This window comes from Falco peregrinus, chromosome 1 (genome assembly GCF_023634155.1).
Source record: "Falco peregrinus isolate bFalPer1 chromosome 1, bFalPer1.pri, whole genome shotgun sequence".
NCBI lineage: Eukaryota > Metazoa > Chordata > Aves > Falconiformes > Falconidae > Falco > Falco peregrinus.
The window spans coordinates 70,500,460-70,523,320 of NC_073721.1; the positions used below are offsets into that span (position 1 = coordinate 70,500,460).

General features: G+C 40.2%; 1 long non-coding RNA gene across 2 annotated transcripts in view; it reads left to right on the forward strand.

The window, feature by feature from the left end:
• Positions 1–16,633, forward strand: part of LOC114013072 (uncharacterized) — a 57,554-nt gene extending 40,921 nt beyond the window's left edge. The window contains exons 4-5 of one of the 2 annotated variants that reach the window (XR_003555918.2): positions 16,289–16,390; positions 16,528–16,633. This is a non-coding gene — a long non-coding RNA (uncharacterized LOC114013072). Of the gene's footprint in view, positions 1–1,290; positions 2,541–16,288; positions 16,391–16,527 lie in introns of those variants that run through there. The other variant, XR_003555919.2, reaches the window with a different exon arrangement.
• Positions 16,634–22,861: the final 6,228 nt, after the last annotated feature.

Below are 22,861 nucleotides of genomic sequence, written 5' to 3' on the forward strand. Positions count from 1 at the left end.
GGTCTTGCCAGGAAAATGAAAATATGTGCCTATTTCAGTACATCATCTCTTCTTGGCAATATGCTTAGTCACCGTAGAAATTTGCACAAAAGCAAAGGGTTTGCATAGGAGCGTGTATGGCCTGAACCTGCAAAATGTTCTATCTGATATAGTTCAGCTTTTCACTCCACCTTTTCCATAACTACTCAGTCTCTGAAAGCAGTAACACTAATGTTCTTCTCTTTTCCCTCTTTTATGAAGTGAACAAAATGGGGGGGGGGGGGGGGGGGGCGGGGGGGGGGGAGAAAAGAAAAGAAAAAAAATCCATAAAAGCGGGTATGCTTGAATAATCACTGCAAAGCAATAACAGACGTGTTACACTAGCAGCAGATACAGCTCCACTGTAAAAGATAAGAACTGAATCCATCCCTTACACTGGGTCACGTCCCTCCGAGGTTTTATAGTTCATGGCTGCAGGAGAGGGATGAATCATAGACATGTTGGTTGGAAGAAACCTCTGGAGGTGTTTGGTCCAACCCATGGAATAACGTTGAACTATTGCCAGAACTAGACCAGATGAGCCAAGCTTTGTCTGGCTCAGTCTTGAAAACTTCCAAGGATGGAGCTTCCACACCCTCTCTGCATAACCTGCTCCAGTGCTACTCTACTCTCCTAGTGAAGAAGCTGGTTTGCTTTGGGTTTTTTTGTCTAGATGGGAGCAGAAAGTAGGAAAGTGATAGGACATCATAAAAAAAACCCCATACTATATATGTTGCCTATCCGAATGGCAGTGTCATAGTGTCTGTGACTTCATGTGAACTAGAAATAGCAGTGGCAGCTTACAACAGCAAAGAGCATATGAAGCATCGGTGCCACGACAGGACAGTGAGAAGCAACATGGCAGCTAACAGAGGGAGGAAGGAGTGAAATTTCTCTTCTGCCCTCCTTGCAAAGCTGCCCCTGCCCCTTCGATACACAACCTACCACCCGCTGGGCTTGAAAACAGGTTGCCTCAATCAGGTGGGGTTACAAATAGCAGATGACATAGGAAAGAGCCTGGTTCTGGACCCCCTGTGCTACGCTGGGGCATGCAGGGCTTCAACTGAAATGTCTCAAGCAACTGTAATCAGATTTAGGCATCAGTGGCTGACCATTGGTGCTCTAAGGTGGAAATCAAAGTTTTCATAGACAGTTCTGAGAAGGAGGCATAACATGATAGCTTAAACCTTTGGCAGAATTAGAACACAATGGGGAGATGTGCATCTCTAAATTCACTCTTATTTCAAATATTTATCCACCTCTCTTTTCTAGATTTGAAACTAGTCTGACAATCAAGTCTCCCTAGATACTGCTCCCTGAGCCCAGGACACAGACGCGTCAGCCTGAATCATGCTGCCTCCAGCCCTCTGAGCGTTTCCTGGTGCAGAGGGAGCAAACAGCTACAGTCTGACAGTTTCAATGGGAGGTGTCAGCCTGTTTCCAGAGCTTTCAAAAGACATTCCATCATTTCATGAATCATATCATTGTGTGGAACCTCTGAGATAATGAGACTATGAACATCATTTCATGATGCCATTTGGCTCAAAGACAGGGAAACATATGGGCATTCTCCTCAACACAGATTTTGCAGGGGAAATAGGGAAAATCCTGCTATCTGTAAAAGACTTTTATTAGCCTCACTTGCAAGAGGTTGGAAGCTACTAACAGTGGACGAGACGGAACTGGTCAGCCACAGATTGCACATCTCAACACAGCTTTGTTCTGCTTTAAAGATTGCACATCTCAACACAGCTTTGTTCTGCTTTAAAATCCTGCATAGAAGTGTGAGAGAGTCACCATGGGATGTGAAACCTGTTAAAACTTACTAAGGGCATTAGACTGAAATAATTGCGATAAAACCATCCCACTTCAATTGAAAGACTATTTTTTCCTCTTATTGCCAAATTAAATGAGTCTATGAGACTGCCCAAGTCTAGATTTTAGCCTACATAGATAGGATGACTCACCTACAGCTTACCTCTATGCAACGGAACTTGATAGTCACTGGGATGAAACTGATGTGCAACAAAAATATTAAACTCCCAAGTCCCACACCGCAGATTGACATGACCATTTAGGATCCTAAATGTCATTGAAAATTCTTTATACTTGAGATTTTATTCTGGAAAACAGAAGTTAGAACCTAGCAGAGACTCTGCCAAAATTGTCACACAAGCTTCAACTACCACTTTATCTCACTTTTCAGAATAGCACTTCTGAGTTGTACTATGAAACAGGTTTTATATTTACACACTTATCAAAAGGTTTTATTCAGTAGCTACTGCTTCATTTGGTTCAGCCACTGACCCCCAGGCCCAATCACACTCTGCACCTCTTCATATATATAAACTACCTACAGAAAGCAATAAAACCCAAACCCCCAGCACGTTCCCTCAAGGAAGGATGTTCAGCCCTCTGGAGAAAAAAAAAAACCACCAAACCAACAAACGTGAACATGTTACAAAAGACTAAAACACTTTTCTACCTTTGCCTAGATTTTCCTACATATGGTATATATTAAAATTCTCAGAGTTTACATATGTCATATGAGAGCAATAAATTACTTTAATTGGCTCAAGTGTGAATTTTGAATGAATGGAATTTTTTTTTTGTAGGTGTTTAAATGTAACATAGAATTTATTTTTCACATTAAAAGGCCACATGTTCTAAGCCACATTCCTTAAATAAAAAGGCAATAATGTAAAAACTTTTTAGCATCCAGCATTTCTAGTCCGAGCAGGGATATTTCAGCAGGTTCTTACATAAAGTAGTTCAAAACCTATATGTGAAAATGTCTGGAGAAGTCATTCCCATACCATTTGAATTGTTCATTCAACAGGCAAATATTTTCAATGTATACAAAACACAGGCTGTAGCCCACCTTGCTGCCTACACCAGCACAAAGCAGCGCCAGCAAATGTAACCTCCGTGGTACTGCATTGCGGCACTTTCCATGAATTTAACTTCAGTAATCAAAATATTCCACTCAGGGTTTTAGATGAGCTTGGCTCTCTCAGTGATCTGGACACATTCCAGTGTAAAGTCCTTTTTTTTTTTTTTATAACAACATAACAGGAAGGAGGAGTAAACGGACAAAATAGAGAATAACTTGTCTGTTCTGAATTTGCTAAATATTTCCTAAGCGTTAGGCCCAGTTCTGCACAATACTAAATCAAGGCTCAACTTTGTTGACTCGGAAGACGTTTAAAGCCTGTTTTCTACAGTAATATTCTGCATTTATTTACACAGACAAGATGGAGTTTCCCTCCTGGTGACACAGGCACCAAGGAAGAGGCTGCTAACTCTGTTAAAGCAGTCTTCTTTCTTTGTAAAATTATCTCAGCCTGAAGCACTTAGGCAGGGACTCCACAGAATTTTGAATACAGATTCAAGAAGAGAAAAAACAGGTTATTTTCTTTTTTTCTTTCTTTCTTAAGCACAGGTTGTCTATGAAGAACTAACCTGAGCCTCAGCATTTGTATTTATACCTCAAGGGAAGGACAGATTTCAGAGGCGATAAAAGTTGTTACAAGCTAGAGAGCCGTAATAGAAAGCCAGCCCTTTTGGTGGAGTGGGAATTCGCTTCTCCAGCTTTTGTGTCTGCTTCTCTCACACAGCCCCCTCCAAATCTCTTTGCAATTAAACTTGCCAGGGCTCAACTAACAATGAAATAGCATCCAGGCACTTACCTCAGAATTAATCCTCAACAGCAGTGGAATAGATAAGTATGATAATTAACAGTCACAGCAATTAAAGCAATTTCATGTTGTGATATTCATTCTCAGCAGAAAGGAAAATCTAGTTGATTTCTCCTGAATGAGTGCCAAGATAGCCAACATGACACTGAAAGATTTAACACAGCTACTTGCAACACAGAAAATGTGCCTCCTCTCTTCTGTAAAAAGGAGAATGAGGTGACACGCAGAGTTCTTAGGCCCATCTATATTGTGCTTTCCTCTGCTGCACTGCTTTGGCCTACACTGAGTCAAAAATACTGTACAATACAGCACGCTAACCAACTTTATTTCTATTCTCTGATACGCTTATGTTCACAACCTGTATTTAACTACATGTTAAAATACAACCAAAAGCTAGGGACTGTGTTCTTTGCTACATCTGGCAGTGAAATGTAAGAAGAAAGCCAAGTGAAGTGAAAGAACTGCCAAACTGAAAATGCATTCCCCAAAACGTTGGTCATTTGCTACAGATCTTGGAGGAAATACCAGTACATTTCTGTCACCCAGAGCAATGAAAAGTCAGGGCATTGACACAGTGGAATTGGGAAAGACATCTTTACAGAAACTGGAATTATACAGCTAATCAAAATCTAAATACAGATGCTCTTACCACCAACATCTATGTTGTATCAATTATTCTTACCAGGCCAAAAAAGCAAGAAATAAAACAAAGATAAACTAATATACAAGCTCTTTCCCTGCAGAGCTGTAGAACCAAAGCAAGCCAGACTACCAAGAGAGTAATTTCTATTGCCATCTATGAAAAGCGTAATGTTCCAGTTTAAAAATATAAATTATGTGTCTAAACTTGAAATAATTCAGAAAGTGTAATAATGGATAATATAGATATGCAAACATATAAATTGTATGACATTGATATGTTCCATGTGTTGATCCATAGAAGCGGTCATACTGAAGACTATAAAGGTTTATAGGATTTGACTGGAATAAAAGAAATCTGAGTTTATCTGGGGGCTTTGATGCACACTGTCTGCATGATCTCAGGATGCTTCAGAGGCAGTCACACCTATTCTCATGCAGATGAGAACCTTACTCATGCCAAGAGCCCCTTCTCTTGACGTTATTTTCACATAGGTTAAATTATTCACAAACCTATCTATCTGCAATGTCAGTCATTCGTTCCATAGGACTCAGATCACCAAGTATAAAATGGGCTAATGACACTTTTCTCCTTATGTAATTAATCTCTATTTCCCCAGCCTTGCTCTCCGTCAGGCCAGAATATGTCTGGGTACATACACTCTTAGTACATACCTGTAGAGTACCTAGCACAAAAGGAACCCAAATTTTGTTGTTGTAAGTCATTCTAACAGTAGCACAAGTAGGCTGAGAAACACCTTCTGTTTGAATAGTCCATCTTCACAAAACACTCTAAAATTGGAGGGGCTTTTCCTTTCCATATCTAGTTTAAAGTTTTCACAGATTCAGTGATCATGCAAAATGGAAGTGGGAGTGAACAAACTGGATCTTTTCCATTTCCTTGAAGTCCCAACATATGGAAGAGGAGAAGCTGGATTCTCTGTCCTTTACACAGCAGGGAAGGAAGGGAAGAAGGAAAATGCAGAACACTTCTCAACTGACTGTCAAATGCCAGGAATCTTTACAGAAGACTTTACCTCCTGGTTCACTGAAGATCTGTAATGCACAGAGCTGCAATGTTCTGAACTTTCTATGTATAGCGTATAGCAATGAACTTAAAGGTTTTGCATATGAGCAATAGAGAGCTAAACATAGGCACTTAACAGCTTCTGACATGTCTGGGTGAAATCATGCTTCTAAATGAAATTCATCTTTGAATAACATGGTTACCCTTGGCAGAAATTTCCCCATTTGGCAACACCGTAATTTCAGTGTCTACATACAGGCTGGATGCTAGGGATTCTAATTCCTTAGTCAGGAATTAGAAGAGAGAAATTAATAACGTCTGGTGCTCACTAACACTCATCACAGCCAACAAACAGAGGCTGGTGCATCTCTTAGGCTAATTACGTGTGCTATGACTGAATTGGAGAACAGGCATGGTAATCCTCGTAAAATAAGCTACGAAGTTGCAGGTCCAAGTGAGGACAATCATATCAACCCATATTGCTCAAAACTGGTGAGCCAGGGAGGCCAGGAAGACTGGTGTTAGGAGGATAGGGATAGTTTTTGTTTTCTGCATGGTCTAAGGAACACGTGGTAATAGCTTAGTACAGTTGCAAGCAGTTTATGCTTTAGTGATCTGGGGTGATCTCAGCACTTTTTAATATTTTAATTAATTTTAAACACTTTTGGAGAGAGCAACACGTTTTGCTCTGCTACAACAGTTCCTAGGCCCATTTATGAAAAGTATGGATCTTAATAACCAAGACTTCTTTTCGGTTTCACCTCAACAGTTTAGTGATTCTTCTCCACAAGGTGGCAGAAAGACCACACAGTTGACCAATAATGGTTCTAACCAACCTCGGTCTTGTCAGAGAATTACCACTGTAAAAGTCCTACCGCTCAAGCGAAATAAATCCTTAAACAATTAATTCTATGTTAATTGGAACAGTGCAATGTACCCATATGATATTACAAAGTTTTAAGGATGAAGATCACAAACAGAAGAGATTAAACTGCTTAGTCATCATGACCTACTCAAACATTATTATGCAAATGGCGGCTTTGCACAAACATCCCGGTGATACCTTGGATATCTGAACCAAAATGGATACGAAAGCAATTTGGATAAGAAAGAGGATCATATTTATAATAAATGAAACCAGCCTGGAGGTCAATAACCTCACATTGGATGAGTTTTCAGATGATAAAGCTTCAGAGAAAGAAGCTCAAGATAAAGTGGCTTTTAAAACACAAGTTTTTAAGACAGGTAATGAGGGAACAGGACATGTGTGGGGAAGGCCCCCCCAGCCCTGGGTCACACAGGGCTGTCCATGAAACGGGGTGACACTCATGTGTCTGTGGGACAGGAGCTGGGACAGGAGCGTGGCAGGGCAGCCAGCTCGGGGGAGCAGGGCTGGCCTGAGGGGGAGGCAGGCGGGCAGAGCGAAGGCTGCCTGGCTGGCTGGCAGTGAAAAGCCTTCTGGCACAACTGGAGATCCAGGATTCAGGGCAGGGGCAGAAGCCTGGTGTGAATTCAGCGTGAAGCATGAGACTTGGTATGGCCGTAATGGATTCTGCAGCCTGGAGCAGCCTGCGAGCTCAGCTTGGTGCCTGAGGGGCTGCCTGGCCAGGGCCCTGCGGTGCACCACCAGCTCCCTCTGTACAAAAAGGTTGTAAGCCACTTCAAACTAGAGATTACATTTCTGCTCCTCTCCTAGATTTGCCTAAACTGGCTGTAACAGATCACTGCAATTCAGAAGGGAAACAATTCTTGCCCAACACTGTATTTTTTGATCACTCCCCCCACAGTATCTCTCAGTGTCTATCTGACCCTAGTTTTTTTACAACTGATAAAAAGATACGCTTCATGTACATAAGAAGCCCTCTCTACTTCTATACCAGATCCTCCCAGGTTCATCTACACCTCCTATCAATAAATTGCAATTTCCCCCTTGAGGATTAGTGGTAGGAATGATCCTTACACCCTCCAGAAAGGCCTCCAGCCCTGCCACACAATATGAGTAGCTGGCCTTTTAAGAGGCTTACACAATAACAAATTGTGAAATATCTTTTAGTGGAACTGACTGTTGTAGTTATTTCAGAATAGAATAAGTAGTAAAAGATAATCAGAAGTTAGGGCAAAAGCTAGTTAAATGGATAGAAGCGTTAAGGCCAAGTACACAGCAGCAATGGCGGTAAAGAGTCACGTGCTGCGAAGGCCTGACATGACCTCGTCTCGGTGACAAACAACCTCTTCAACTTGCGAAAATGTCCGTGATTTTGTTGAAAAATTATTCCAAAGTCTGTTGAAGCCAGAAAATCAAATTAGGAAAGCATTTAAAAATCAGCTTAAAGAGATTAAAATTTTTGTGAAGTGTAAAAAAAGGGATTTTTAAATCACTTTTGCTTGTCAGGAAGAAAGCACATCATCTGACTGAACGTGTTGCCCACACGCAAACAGAAGAGCTACAAGGAGCTGGGCTGTGCTATGTGACAGCTTTGATGTCCACTGTAGTGCCACAGTGACCACAGCTTCAACAGTGTCATCCCTCCCTCCTGTTTCAGCCCTAGAGACTGGGGGAGTTGGTTTGTAAAAGTTGGCCTTTTTGTGAAAACCCACCAGACTTGCAGAGGTGCCTCAGTCTCATCTCTGGCTTGTCCATGTGGTGTCAGCCGTTCGACCTGAGAAGTGGGTCTTCTCTGCTTTCTCCCTCTTCTACAATCAGGTGGGCCAGACCTAAGTTAAAATTAATTCACTGAAATACATTAACATGTTTGGGATGCCACAAGCAAAATTTGTAGTATCTTTTATTGGGTTTTGGATTTTCAGTTTAAAGCAGCCAGAGCCTCCAAGGTAATTTAGTGGAGTTTAAGAATAGCTTCTGTTTATACCAGTGGGACTGTGCATCTACAGAGATAATGTCCTACATCTGAGAGAAGCCAGGGCATTTAACAAGATTCTCCTCACAGAAAAAGAAAACACATTTCAAGTGCTTCTATTTCATGTATGAAAAAGATTAATCCTATTCACAACCTAAGCTGGGAAAAAAGGTGATTTTGCAGCTGAAATTCAGGAGGCAGGGATTTGTCACCCTGATGGTTCGTTCACAGGTTCTCTGCGTTGCCTCAGATGACTTGTGTCTCTGCTTTCACCTGGGAAACGATGGAGGCAGTGTGTCACATCTGCTTCATCTGTGCCTTTCTGATCTACTTAAATCATAGGGTTTTTTTCAGACAGGAACAAATGCTGAGGGCTTGCTTTTTCTTAACAGAAGAAGACTAAGAAGGTAAACATCAATAAAATGCCCTTCCATGCTTACCTTAAACTATTCACAGACCACAGAAGAGAGGGAAAATAAGAGCATGGCAGGCCCCACGCAGGCTGTTGAGTGGGGAAGCTTCTGCTCTTCCACTTTTGCCCTGATGCTCAAGAGAGTTTCTATCGGAGCTGAGAAAGAAGCATATCAGAGCAGGCCAAAAGTACACTCTGCATGAAGACACCGTCTCCAGAGTATGCTGGATCTGTATTTTCAAGTCTACCCAAACAGGGTCAGCCCCAATTTCCCCAGTCTATATTGCAAATTGCCCCCTTGATAAGCACCCCCATGCTCTACCAGGTGTATGCTTGTTCTGGCTAACAGCTTTCAGGCTTTCACACTGCCAGAACATGGGGCATGCAGGAATGAAGGAAATGAAGCAGTGCACTGGCTTTTATGTCCTTTTGCTGAGATCTTGCAGACTTCTAAAGCTGCCTGGTTTCAGTGCTAAATACTTGAGTTACTCACTAAGAACAGCCTGCTCACTCCCCCTAAGAATGAGCCAAAGGAAACCCTGCAAATGGTTCCCAGCTTTCAACAAGGCGGGGGTGGTGGTGTCACTATATAAGGGATAATCTACTTTGCAAAGCTACTTGTTATAGTTAATGGGTATCAGGGTGGTACAGAGAAAATTATGACCAAATGTGCTTAGGTAAAACGAAGATAAGGTACTGGAGCACTACACAGAAGGAAGGCACTTTTCTGCCAAGTTAAAAACACCACAGATCTGGTACAGCCATTACTGATCATGTTCACACAGCCTTAACTGCCTTGCCCACTCTCTGCAAAACTGAGAATGGCTTTATGCACCTTGTACCTCTTACCCAGAAGCTATCATTTAGCATCATACCTAGATAAATAATATAAAGTCCTAAAAGCAATGCAGTCAGGAACTTCCCCTGCAGGTGGAGGGGTTTTTTTTTTTCTGTGCATCTTCACAGATGATTTAGCCCAAATTAACCTGTTTAACTAAGTGTGGCAGAGACAGCATGGCTACATCTTTCTTATTCCCATCAACATTATCTGAAGTGCAATCAAGTTTGCAATTCTTTAAAATAAAGTCCCAACCCTGTCATAAAATGTGACAAATCTGATCAATTGTCTAAAAATATGAAAGCATTTATAACACTGCATATTCATTTGCTGGGAATACTAGAAGAAAAAGGAAGAAATTAATGCAACCAGGAATTTAGAAAATACTATAAAAATCACACAGGAAGAAAATTTGCTCAGTGTCAAATCCTTATTCAGTTAAGCTCTAATTGCACTGTAGTTTAAGATGGAAATGACTTACAGAGCTCATCAAATTTATGTCACTGCAAGGGCTGTCACGGAAGATGTATCAGATAGTTAGATGAGAATACATTTGTTCTTAGCAAAAAGGCCAAGAAAAAATGTATCTTCTTCCTACATCCATCAGCTGAGGCAAGAACACATAACTGGTTTAGAAGATAAGGCGGTAACTAATTCAGTCATGTGGAAAGAGCTGCCATGAAATCCCTCCCACCACCCACAACATTTTTCCACCCACATTGTTTGTGCTGCTGCACAATCCCCACCTAAACTTTAAGAAACTGAAATTCATCTCTTGGCAATAGTAATGCTTTGTTATTTCAGCCCACGATTCTTTGCTTTGTTGGCAGCATAATATGTTAACGACAATGAAATCACTACAAGCCTAATTCAAGACCCTCAGATGTCCACAGCAGCAGTCACTTGAAAGGGAATCTATCCTTATTAGAGGCAAGAGGATTTTCAATCAATAACTGTCAGCTGTGCATTTTCTTAAACATGCTGTCAATGGGATTTCTCTCCTTCCTTACAGCAGTCAAATGCTTTCCATGCACACAAATGTGAGAGCCATCTAGTCACTCCATGCATCTGCTTGGATTTTAGTTTCTCCAGTGAGAATGCCAACAGGGAGGCCAACACTGACTGTGATTTTTCTGTTCTCTGCGTACACATGTAGTAGAAACTGTATTGAGACCACAAACTCATTTCACATTCTGTAGGTCACTGAACAGCTGCTGGTAATGATTTTTGCTCACTAATGACCTAGGTTATATTTGAATCAGTGCCCTAGAGGGGAAAAACTCTGTATTCCATTACTGATCCCCTGAGTAATAAAACCCCTTGATAATTTTTTTCTAGGTGGCTTTTGCAGTATTGTTATTTATTATCTTATAAAAATCGCATGCTCATCAAGCTTCAGAAAAATGTGTAATAAAAAGCTGCACGCATAAGAGGTGGTAAAATTTGCATTAAATGACCCTCAAAATGTGACAATGCAATGGAATCAACACTATGTAACAGTCAAGGGGGTCGGAAGTAAAAGGCTTGCTACCCATTGAAAGGAAATATTCTGTCAGGAGAATAGAATTGTATAACCAAATAGATGAACAAGACATTATTTCTGGCATAGTCAAAAGGCTACATAGTAAATGAATTATTGCTTGGCTTCCAGTCGCATCCTTAGGTAATATTCCAACATACATCATTCACATACTTAAGTTAACATGACCATTTCTACTGGGGAAGTATACTTCTTCTAGTAAGATATTATGCATATCATTCGCCACGTCACGACCTCCCATGTGTTACATACATAATTCTCCTACTCCAAGGGAAGAATTAATTAAGAGAAACACCCGGGCTCTTTGGAGAAAAAAAAAAAATACCGTGAATCTTAAAAACACAGACTTGTGTAAGAAATATAGCAAGGCGTTAAAAAGACAGAGGTAAGCACTTTGGTGTCTCCACATACCAGTGCCTGTCAAATATTAGACTCTTCCTATCTGCTGTGCTTAGCTTCAAAATCCAGTGCTGCCACAGGAAAAAGAAGAAGAAGAAAAAAATCTGTTTGCTTTTTCATCCATGTACCACATGACTTTCACTTTCATCAAAACACAGCAAAAGTGTCACAGGGGAATCATTCCCTTGACTGCCTTAGCACTCCTGATCCTTGACCTCCACCGGAAATGGATTCCAGGCACACTTCTGCCTGACAAGTGAACCGTGTAAAATCTTGATGAGGTGTGTGTTTTGTTTTGTTTGATTAGCAAGCCCTAAAATCGAGGGAAAGCTTTGTCTAACAACAACAACAACAAAAAGCTCACTTTCTTCGTCTATGCTTCCCCTTTGAAAATTTACTGACCTAGAATGGCAAATGCTGCCTTCTACATAGGTAAAAAGCACATTAGTACATCAAAGTGGCATTTTAGCAAGGCACAAAAGGCAACAGCTATGCATACAGACCTTGTGGCAAAGGAGGAAGGCTTAGAGCCATGACGTCATAAACCTCAGCAACTCCCGCAATGCACTGAACGGGTACGGACAGCATAATGATTCTGCTCCCTGGAGGAAAAAGCTTAGGAGCAAGAGGAAAGAAAAGATTATTTTTAGCTAAGGGAACCCTTTGTCTTACAGCATTAAAAATCCTTGAGTTGGCTTCTCACAATAGCAGCCTTGTGCAGTGCTCTACTTTTAACTCTCGGAGTGCCGTAAAATGTAACAATTACAGAGCAAAGCGCCACCTTCTGAACTTGCCTATTTGTTTTTTACTTGATGTCCTTTTGGCTTCGATTAGAATTTTGCACATATCAAAGCTTCAGATTTTAGCCATAGAATTCAAAGCTCTTGTTCTTATCCATTTCCAAGTTACAAATTTTCATAAGTAACACAGACAGAAGCAATAGGAGCAATAAGCATCATTTATTAGCCTGACAGGTTTAAAATGCAATACCTGAAATTAAACTGAACGTCCATTCCCATTTAAACATTTTATCTAGTGAAACACAGATCATCCTTTTCCTCTAATGCCAAAGAAATTTGATTCTACATCCATTAATAATCCCAGATGTCAGCCACAGACAACATTTTCATCAATCATTGCATTAAAGCACTGACCAAACGATATACCTATAAAAGAAGAAACCATACTTCCCACTACTTTAATGTCTTTAATGTGTTTTCAAGATTTTAAGCCATTTTGCTGAAGGCTACTTTTAGTAAAGTAAAGAGACAACTGCATATACATCTCAGTTGTAAAAAAAAAATATTGATTTTGTTTAGCAAAGAAAAAACAAGTCTTTAGCTGCATCCTGGACACTCCAAAGTAACATACCACGTTTTGTAGTGTGCCTAGCTGTTTGGCATACTTCGACCGGACCTCTACTATATGTGGAAAAGCCGCAACTGCCTACTCTTGCTCCATGTGCCAGGGCAGCCTGGCATAGCTCTGTTGAATGGTGTAACAGGGGCATGCCTACATCACACAGATCAAACCTGAGCTGCCTCCAAAAACATTAATTCAGAAACAAGACAAACACATCAGTGCAGTATTAGTCTGACTAACAAGCAGGGCTAATTAGTCTATATAGCAGCTTTTACTAATGGATTTCAATGAAAATGGGCTAAGTCTAATTATCTAACATTTCTTCTGGTTAAGAGCACATACACAAAGTGTTACTATGAATTTGCTGGTCCACAGTACCTGTTCACACATTTAACCTTTCAGTCCAGCTTGTATCAGTTTCATTCCCCAACCATACCCCTAGAACAGGCCTCCTGACCAGCTGTTGGAGAAGCCATGCCAAAGACTGAAGGTGGAAGATGTGGAACTACCACAGGTGATCCTTTACATTAGGACATAGCTGGTGAACAAAAGAAACCCACCCATGTGCTACTAACGTCACACCGTAGTTGTTCTGTACATTACTGACATGTGCTTAGGGCAACCTTTTAAAAATAGAACGGAGGTGGCAATCAGAGTAACTGGTGGGGAAGGAGGAGAGAAGAATTTGGTACCCTTCCCCTGTCAAAAATCCCCCACTGTGCTGGCCCACATCATTGGGCAGCTCTTGGAAATCAGACGTACTCAGTGAACCAGCTGAAGGCACAGATTAAGATAGATTCATCCTGTACCTGCCACACACAAATGATGGCACTCCAGCACTTGCCACACACAGTGCCTCTTCGACAGCAAGTCTGCCGCATGGAAATTCAGCCTCTGCCCTCATCTCTATAGGCATTGCCATTCCAGATAGACAAACCAAACTGTTCACAGCTGAAAGCCTGGTGATGATTTTTAAGACTACTGCAACTTTGTTTGCTAGTTGCTTCAAATGGAGAAGAAATTGAAATAATGTATAGCCATTCAAGACTTGCCTTTCAGAAAAGTGCTTCAGAATGGTCATGGTTATTTCAGGAAACAAGCGGATCCTTATATGTAGTATGCCCATCCTCTCTGTCACTAAACAACATTGAATATAACTAGTGATTATTAATAAGGCTAGGAATCCTTATCACAGGAATTAGAAATGCTAATAAATTTTTGCCAAATGTGTTCTAATTTCCTAGCACACGCAGTAGATAATGTATATTGCTTACTGACGTCTGATACAATATGTGTGCTAATTTACTGGCATCTACGGAAACCATAAGAAACCAAATATATTATACAAAAAATGTCTTAACTCAATCTTATAGTCTCATCCTTCACAGGAAAAGCATCTGAAATCCATTAATAACTTGAACTTTAGCCGTGTCTTAATGAGATACAGACTTGATCCTTTTAGTAAGCGTGGCAGCAAATTCAAATGTTTCTAAAAATACAGATATTACAATTCATTGTAACCAAACACTTTCTTGGCATTCATTTCAAACAACAATACTAATGAAGCATGATAATCCTTGATGGTACAGGATGTTTAAGCATCTAATTAATTTTAACAGGCAAAGACTAATCAAGGGTTATAAAGAAAGTGCTATAAGCTGGTCTAAGAAAGATGAACCATGCAACACCTACTTGAAAACAAATCCTACTCTGATTGCCAATAATTGGACTGTAATAGGTAGGATCTAGTTAGTGCACGTAGACAGATTTTAGAGCGGAAGTAGTTACAGTGGGGAAAGTAGTGAAAGCAACCTTTTTCCACAAAAACAAGATTTCCTCATGAAACAAGTTCAGGGATGTAAAAAAATCTCGAGTTTCTGACAAAGAAACTGCAATGACAAATAACGCAGATCAACAGAAGGCTCAAGGATTACTGCATCCAGGATTTATTTTATTTATATGTAATTCCTAGGGAAAAATCGCATAAAAACATTTATTTTGAAGTCTGGGTGCTACATGAGAATCTGGAGAAACAGTTGTTATCCCCGAGATTGGCACAGCTGATGGGAAGAACTTCACCTTGGGAAAGGATGTCTTATTATGAAGGTTAATGTACTCAGCTGGTATGTTCAGTGAAAGGACCATGTTTAACTGGACTAGAGAACTAGGTGAGTCAGTGAAAAACAAAGGATCCTTATATTTACGAAGAGATCCTGAGAAGCCAGTTAGGACAAATGGATATATTATTGAGGATCACAAAACAGGATACCTTCTGTAAAGCAGAATGCAGTAACCCTGAATGGAGCACAGCTATTAAAATGCTGTCCAGGACAGGAGGAAAAGATAAAGGTGTTTGATAGCATTCTTCATTAATGGCATGTGAGATGTAAAGAGAGAAGAAAGGGAGGCTGCAGTACAGGTCCAGAGGTGAACAGAGAGCACAGAAATTCATTCATAGGAATAATTACCAAGGTCTGTCTCATCATTGAGAAAGATTATAAAAACCCCTGTAATAACTCTACTGAAGACCTGTTTATTTCTGGATGAGACAGTGGGTTTTATAAATTTTATAACCAAATAGTTACTTTCTTTCAGTAAAAGCAAAGAAAAGAGGAACTGATCCTGAATTGAACAACTATGTTTATTCAATACATGGAATGTAAGTATATAAATATATATTTATATTAGATTATTATATAAATAAGAATATAATTCAAGAAATAGTAGTGTTTGAAATTTTCTGTTTCCATAAGGTACACATGGGAAATACTTAGTTAAACCACATGGACAAGGAATTTTATGGACTTCAATAAAGGTGACCTGGAATTTCTTTACATCAGATGGGCATGTTTCCTGTAAATTGTATATGAGTCAAAGAAAGAAAAATCTCTTACGGGATTAACATACCAGACCCAGCTACATCAACAGCAGCTATTGCTAGGCTGGAAAGGAAAGAGGAAAGAGAGGCCTGGGAAAAATGAAGGCCAAGCTATCAGTCTCCAATATGTTGTCTGTATAGCTCAGAGAACAAAACTGACGGGATCCTTGCCAGCCAAGTAATCTGGAGGCAAACATTCATTTTCAGGGAGCTTCAAACTGAGTTTTTGCCTGGAAAGTGCCTCCCAGTGAGATTTTGCATGGGATGGATTTTCCTTCTCTGGCTCGCTCTGCTTCTGCTTTAGGTCTTGAATCCTTTTTGGCTTTTAACCCCTCTGTCACACTCTCCCTCTCTACGTATATGTTCGTAATAAGGTTTCTCTTCCTATCATGTGAAGGGTTTTTTTGTGAAGATCTGTCAGTTAATTAAACAAACACTTCTCATTCAGTAAACGTTATTACCAGCTAAACCAGGTACCCTTTCCTTTGGCTGTGACAACTATGGTTCTCTATGGCTTTTTTTTTTTGTTGGTTTTTTGGGGTTTTTTTGTTTGTTTTTTTTTTTTTTAGTTTGAGGAGTAAAAGATGTTTGCTCATCTCTTCCTGATTTTCTCTTTCAGACAACGGAGGGCTATTTAGCTCATGTGTACTATGGACCGCCTGCTTTATAGGACCTTGGAAGGTGGAGTTCTGACCAAAGAGAACCGCTTTCATTGTCTGAAGTGAGTAACCCAATGTTTGGATTCTGAGGAACTCTGGTATGAATATCTCGTTACACACTGGGTCTAGGAAAGCAGACAAATAAACAAGGACCAGTTAAATCCCATTTACTGAAATGATCTCTCTGGGTATTTTGCAGTAAGATTGAAAGATGTCCACCTGGCACTCAATATACATTTGCAATGTCGATTCTCAGATGACTTCCAGTACACTGCCAATGCTGACTTTCCCATCTACCCCAACTGGAAAGGCAATCTCTTCTCATGCAAGGGAAAATGCATTTCTTTATGAGTTTCTGAGGATTTCACATACATACTCCAAGGCCACCGACAAACAGGTAAGAAGAGTGAATAATCTGTATGATACTGAACATTAAACGACTTCTACAGAAAAAGAACAACAACCAAAATCAAACACCTTTCTCTGATCACACACCATTTTCTAACACACACATTATCCTAACTGATCTCTGTCTAAATAAATACTAAACTTGACCAGCTGGAATTAATGAGCACTTTAATAAATCATGTAAAACTATAGAAGTTTTAAAATATAAAACTGAAGTTATATTCCATATTGAAAAAAAATTAGTTTAAAAAAAAAGACCATAAAAAAAAAAAAAACAAAAGAGAGGATGGTGCTTTGATACGAAGATAAATTTAGAGGAAAAGTGTTGTACTTCTGAAAGCCATGCAAAGGAGATAACGCAATCATACACATACAAAAAAGAAGTTAAGATAACACTCTTTACCACGGATGATTTGTAGCATTCCCTTAACTTCTGCTCTTTTTTTCAGTTGTTACTGCTCTGAAGAATATTATCTGTACTCACAGCTGCTAGATAAGTAATACCGATATTTCAGATATCTGTTGAGATCTTGTGGTATAACAAGTTGTAAAACACACTACGAGAACACAGGAAATATTAATCCTCATGTTTCAGGATAACCACTTCCAGGGCTTGAGAAGGTCAAGACGACATTTCCTGCATAGTACATGATTGCTCTCCCGATTAGTACAAAGATTCTCACCTTAAAAAGCCCTTGTAAAGCCATAAAATAAAGGAGTGACAAAATACTCTGGCAGTACAGCAACTTTATTTTTTCCTTTTGAAAATCAGAAGCATTGGGCTTCTCAGACATTTAGCTTAATTTTCTTTTTCAGATTAAGTAAGAAGGAAATATTTTTTATTATTACCGATTAATTTTGGTAAGACTCTGGAACAGCCCTGTCTGGTTCAGAACAACTTAACCCAAAGACTGCAAACATTTTCAAAATCAAAATATTTAAAAGGCAGGAAAATATTGTAGCTGAAGCAGGATTAAGTTGACAGAAGTTTCACGTGTAAAACATTTTTACCAGAAAAGAAAAATTGAAGAAAAGGAGAATGCTGGAGATAGGCAATGTTTGGTAAATTCTTGTTCATTCAAGGCTATTTTCACCAAGGGACAAGTGAAATTAAATTCCCACACTTGGGAAAACAAGAACCAAGCAAACCACGGAGTCAATAAGGTGTAAAGCATCATATTATTATTTTTTTGAAATAGAAGAGAAACAAGTGAGCACCTGCATATTCAAGGGAGAAGGACAGGATGTTTGAGTTCTTTTTCTGTTTCCTTGAAATATTGTCTGTGCATTCTCCATTTAAACACCATGGGCCTTTGTGAAAACCAGCACAATAACAGTAACTGTCAAACAAGGTGAGCCTAGGAGGCTCCGTTCATTAGCATTTCTAACTGACTTAGGAAGCTCAGCTGCAACATCCTGCTCAGAAATGCAAAAATCTTATCTGTATTCTGATGTAATGAACAGACATGATGCAGATGATGTTTAGAATAAAAATTCAGAGAAAGGTGAGACTGCCTTAAAGCTTGTGTTTTCTGGAGAACAGGGACTGGTTACAAAAGGCTGGCAGGCTGTAAGGTACGTGAGCTTTCAAGAAGAAAGGTTCTCTTATGGATTGATCACAGCAGTTTCTTCTGGCTGAATCAGATGCAGTCATTAGGGTTCATGTGCTTTGTTCTTGTATTTTTCAGTGTTTAACTTTTTCAGGTCTTTTAATGGCAACATCAGATGCAGTTGAATTTGATCACCGTGAATCATATTTATGATCAGGGAAGTCAGTCATCTATATTAGCTAGTCATTCTACTAGATTTTTCACTATCATCACAGCGGATGCTGTGAGCCACATTCTCCCAACATTATTCTCCCTGAGCAATTTTTCTGCAAAAAATCTTGTTGACTTCAATGGATAAGTGAATTTTATTCTCACTGGCAGGAGACCTGATTGCAATTTTTATTATAGGCACAAATTGTTCCCCAGCTTCTATGCCCTATCGTTACCCATCAACCAAAAATCTTTTACTGAGAGTGCTTTCTATTGCTGGAAATACTAGCCAATGCTTACAAGATGAAGAGGTGCTTGGGAGCACCTGTGTTCTGCTGCAGAACAGATCAGTCAGATAGGAAGGAATAAAAAGGCGGTGAAAAATGAGCATCTCCTCTAATACTTGTTTCCTTTTACAAACACGCCTCTTCCCAGCCTTGTTCCAGATGTGCAACCAATCTTGCAAATAAAGTGGCAATAGGATGAAGGATTGATTGCTTTGAGGTAATATTCACAATCTTTTCCAGGAAAGAGAAATAGTGGGACATCCAGCCTACTGCATGTTGTTTCTAAAATATGGTGCAAAGTTTTCTGCCTTTAAAATAAAATAAATTAAAAAATTAAGTAAAGGACGATTCACCACCTTCCTCTGAAACTCACTTAATTCACCTCCCTGGATTGAATATTTCTTTTATGTGACATTTTAAGCTTCCCGACTTTGCATTTCAATTGTAAATGGATGAAAAGATGTGTTCACAAGAAAGCATGAGTGGTACCACCAGATTTGGATGGAATGAAAGTAAGCTTTGTAGCCGAAGGAAAAGATGGGGGACAAAGGCAGTCAAGTTTCCTACTGAACTACATGCTCCTCCATCACCCCGCACACAAGCAGTGAAGCAGATAACCTATCTGCAAGGCTGCAGCCCAGTTACAGGAAGGTGTCCTTTCCCTCTTGCTATAAAAGGCAAATGGAAGAAAAAATATAGTTAAATGGCGAGTGAGTTACAAAGGATAACATGGAAGTGAAGAAATAACTCACAACCAAGACTCTTCTTTTTCTTCAAAACACTTAAGACATTAGAAGCACATAATCCTATTTCTTTCCCTGAATTTCAATTGTCTGCTGAAGCATTTGCATACTGCAAATCAAAAAACAACAGTGAGTGGGCTCTGGCTCAAGAGTCACCTTCTGACAAAGAAAAGCGTCAGTAAAAGACACAGCCTGATTTAAACAGCCCACTCGGGAACGTAAGCCTGACTGCAGGCCATCATTTTGCAAACAAAAATCTTTTTCATGGGCAAGGATCACCTCTTCGTAAAATAGAAGGGTGAAAACGACACCTTCCTTCTCAGTTTTTGAACTCACTCCTGTTAGTGACTATAGTCCAAAAAACCAGGATCCACCGAGTGCCAAAGGCTTTACCCAGTTGGATGATGAGAGTTCATGGGTGGCTAGTCTGCAGCAAAGGAGTTTGCCCGTGCATGCCTTCCAAGATTCAAGTCTTTGTGAACACTTTGCTCTTCTACGCCCCCTCCAGCCACACAACCGAAGAGTAGGGGAGGGAGAAAAGCAAAACTCCAGGAAGGAGCCTGAGAGAAGCTGCAATTAAAATAGGCCTGGCCAAATGCCAGCCCTGAATACCTCTAGATACAATGGGTCCTAAACCTAAATTAGGCCAACTGCCAGGCTTGGGGACACATGCACAACCATAATCTCCCAAGAACAGACAGAGACAGCAAAATGCAATTAAGTGTTCTCAGTTCACCAGTCAGTCAGAGCAATCCTCAAGCACAGCGACACTTGCCAAACATTTTCCACATACAACATGAATAACAAAAAAAATAAAAGATTTGGTTTGATTCCTATCACTTTGGAGAAAAAGAAAGAGAATCTGAGATCTGGGAAAAGAAATATTAAAGCACATGTATGGACAGGGCTAGGAAAAAAAGATTTCGAAGTTATTTTTTGACAAGGACACATGCCTACACATGAATGCCATTGATTTACCTTTCAGTAACAAGGACAGTTGCAAAAATGTTGGCGAAGAGGCAAGAAATTAAATAAGAAAACTGCATAGCAATATACTTTGGCTACAATTTATGTTTGTTGCATTCTCAGCTTGTACAAGACAGACTTCCAGTAATCCCCTCTGACACTACCACCGTGATCCAACTTATTCCCCTCATTAGGCTCAGTTATTCACCATCTGTCTCTGCAAAAAAAATTGTCTGAATATTAGTTCTTCCTCATAATGTGGAAGCAATAATGAAATACGGTACAGGAAAAGCAAGCTGGAACTAGGATACTTCTCAGTCCAAACAAGAAAGAGCTGGAATCCATACTAAGGCTGCTGGAGTTCAAGTTCTGCCACAGCCTTGTACTGGGAGCCAACTGCAGGGACTGCCAGAAAGGGAGAAAGCGTTAAATCACAGCCAGCACTACTTAGGGTCAAGAGTCAGAAGAAAAGAGTTTTAGTCATGAATAATGCCACTGCAAAGAAAACAAACCCCACAAACATACATGCAACACCCAAAAGCATTCCAGGTAAGAAGGACCATGAGGTCATGCCTCGCAGGCTACTGCAGCACAGCGCTCTTGCTCTTTCTCGTTAAGCAGAGCCAGGATGCAGTCTCAAGTTCTAAGCATCCTCCCCCCACCTCATCCCCCTTCCCACACCATAAAAAAGGCCAGGACTGGTTGAAAGCAATGGTAGTGGCTTACCTGGACGTACATCAGCAGGAGCCTGCTGTCCGCGAAGCATGCTGCAAAAAGATGTGCAGCTGGCTGCAGGGGCACACAAAGCAGGGCTGTGGTGCTGGGGCAGGGGACAGAACCACTGGGCACTTGCAGGATGGCAGCTGCAGCCCAAGAAGGGGCAAGCAGCACGGCAGGTCAGTAAGGCAGCAGTACCCGCAGCGTGGGCTCAAAGGAGAAAGGAGCTGGAACACCCGCCTGTGCCTGCTGGCTGCTCAGCTGCCTGCAGCGGGGCTGGGCGAGGGTGGCTGGGATCAAGGATACCGGTCAGAGCACAAGCCCCGACTCTGGCAGGTGCAGGTCACTCTACAGGTAAAAACTATGGATAGTTTTAGTGGACTTCATTCCCCTACAAACTCTAAAGACAGGGATACAAATACTTCAAATGATCCCTAACTCCCAGCTGTTAAGCTGAAAAATCTGGCCTAACTAGCCAAGCTTTGCCCTGATTTCAAAATCAGCTTTGCCCTGGTACTTACTTGTTCCAGTTCTAATAACTGAATCGCCTTTTTTCTTTCTTCTGTACACAACATTTATGGAAACCCTCACAAATAAACCTCAGGATATTGAATCTCACCATCTAGTAGCTGAAAAACTAAATGGTATGCACAATTGCTTCATTACTGATCACTAGCATTTCTAGGAAGTCAGAGATACCAAGAGAAAGAAAGAAATATCCAACAATTTCTGTGCACCCCTTCTCCCATCCAGCCAAAGAGAGAATCACAAGGTATTCATTGTCTGGGTTTTTTTTTTTTTTTCTTTTATGATTGACAGAAGTGAAGCAAGTCTCCCAAAGGAGCATATAAATAATGTAAATAACACGCGCAGTGGCTGCCGGTACCCAGCCAAATTCACCCCTGCTATAATTCTGCTTGCCTCTGTAGCATTCCGTCTCCAAAACAGATAAACCAAATGCCTAACCGAGAATAAAGAAAGAATAAAAAACATCAGTAACCCTCTCTAGTAACAGTTATAACATGTCTTGATATAGATTTAAAATCTAAGCTGTGTTTTCAGAAAGGTTATAAAGAAATTATGTGCTGAACTGCTCTGCGTTCTTTGGATGCAAAACAGTACATATATTCTTAAGTCATTGTTAACTACCACAACTTGCATACCATTACTTTGAACACAGCCAATCCAAAGTACATGTAAAAGATGTTATAGGAGTATTTTAAATCAGGGCACCAAGCCAGAGAATATTAAAGTATATAAGCTGCCTTCCTGTCTCTAGAGGTTTTAATATGACGAATGCTTGAACTCCTGTTAGCCTTGTTGCAAGAGTTACGATGTAGAAACTGTTCATCTGAGCACAACCAGTCCATTGTAAACCCAAGCAAAATTGATACTACCCTCCAGTGAAAACTAAGAATTGTTTCTTCTGCTTTTTTTGTGTTGTTGTTTCTTTCTTGCAAAAAAAACATTTGATTTAAAATTTTCATTTCAGCACTACAAAGAAGTTAAAAGGTCTTGGTTTGCCTGCTGATTTAGAAGGCTACATCAAAAGGGCTTTTTATTTTGGTTTGGTCTTATATCATTAGGGAGTTAAGGCATTCTTTTTCTTGTAAATAGTCTAGAGAACTAAAGAACTAAATATCTGCACAAAT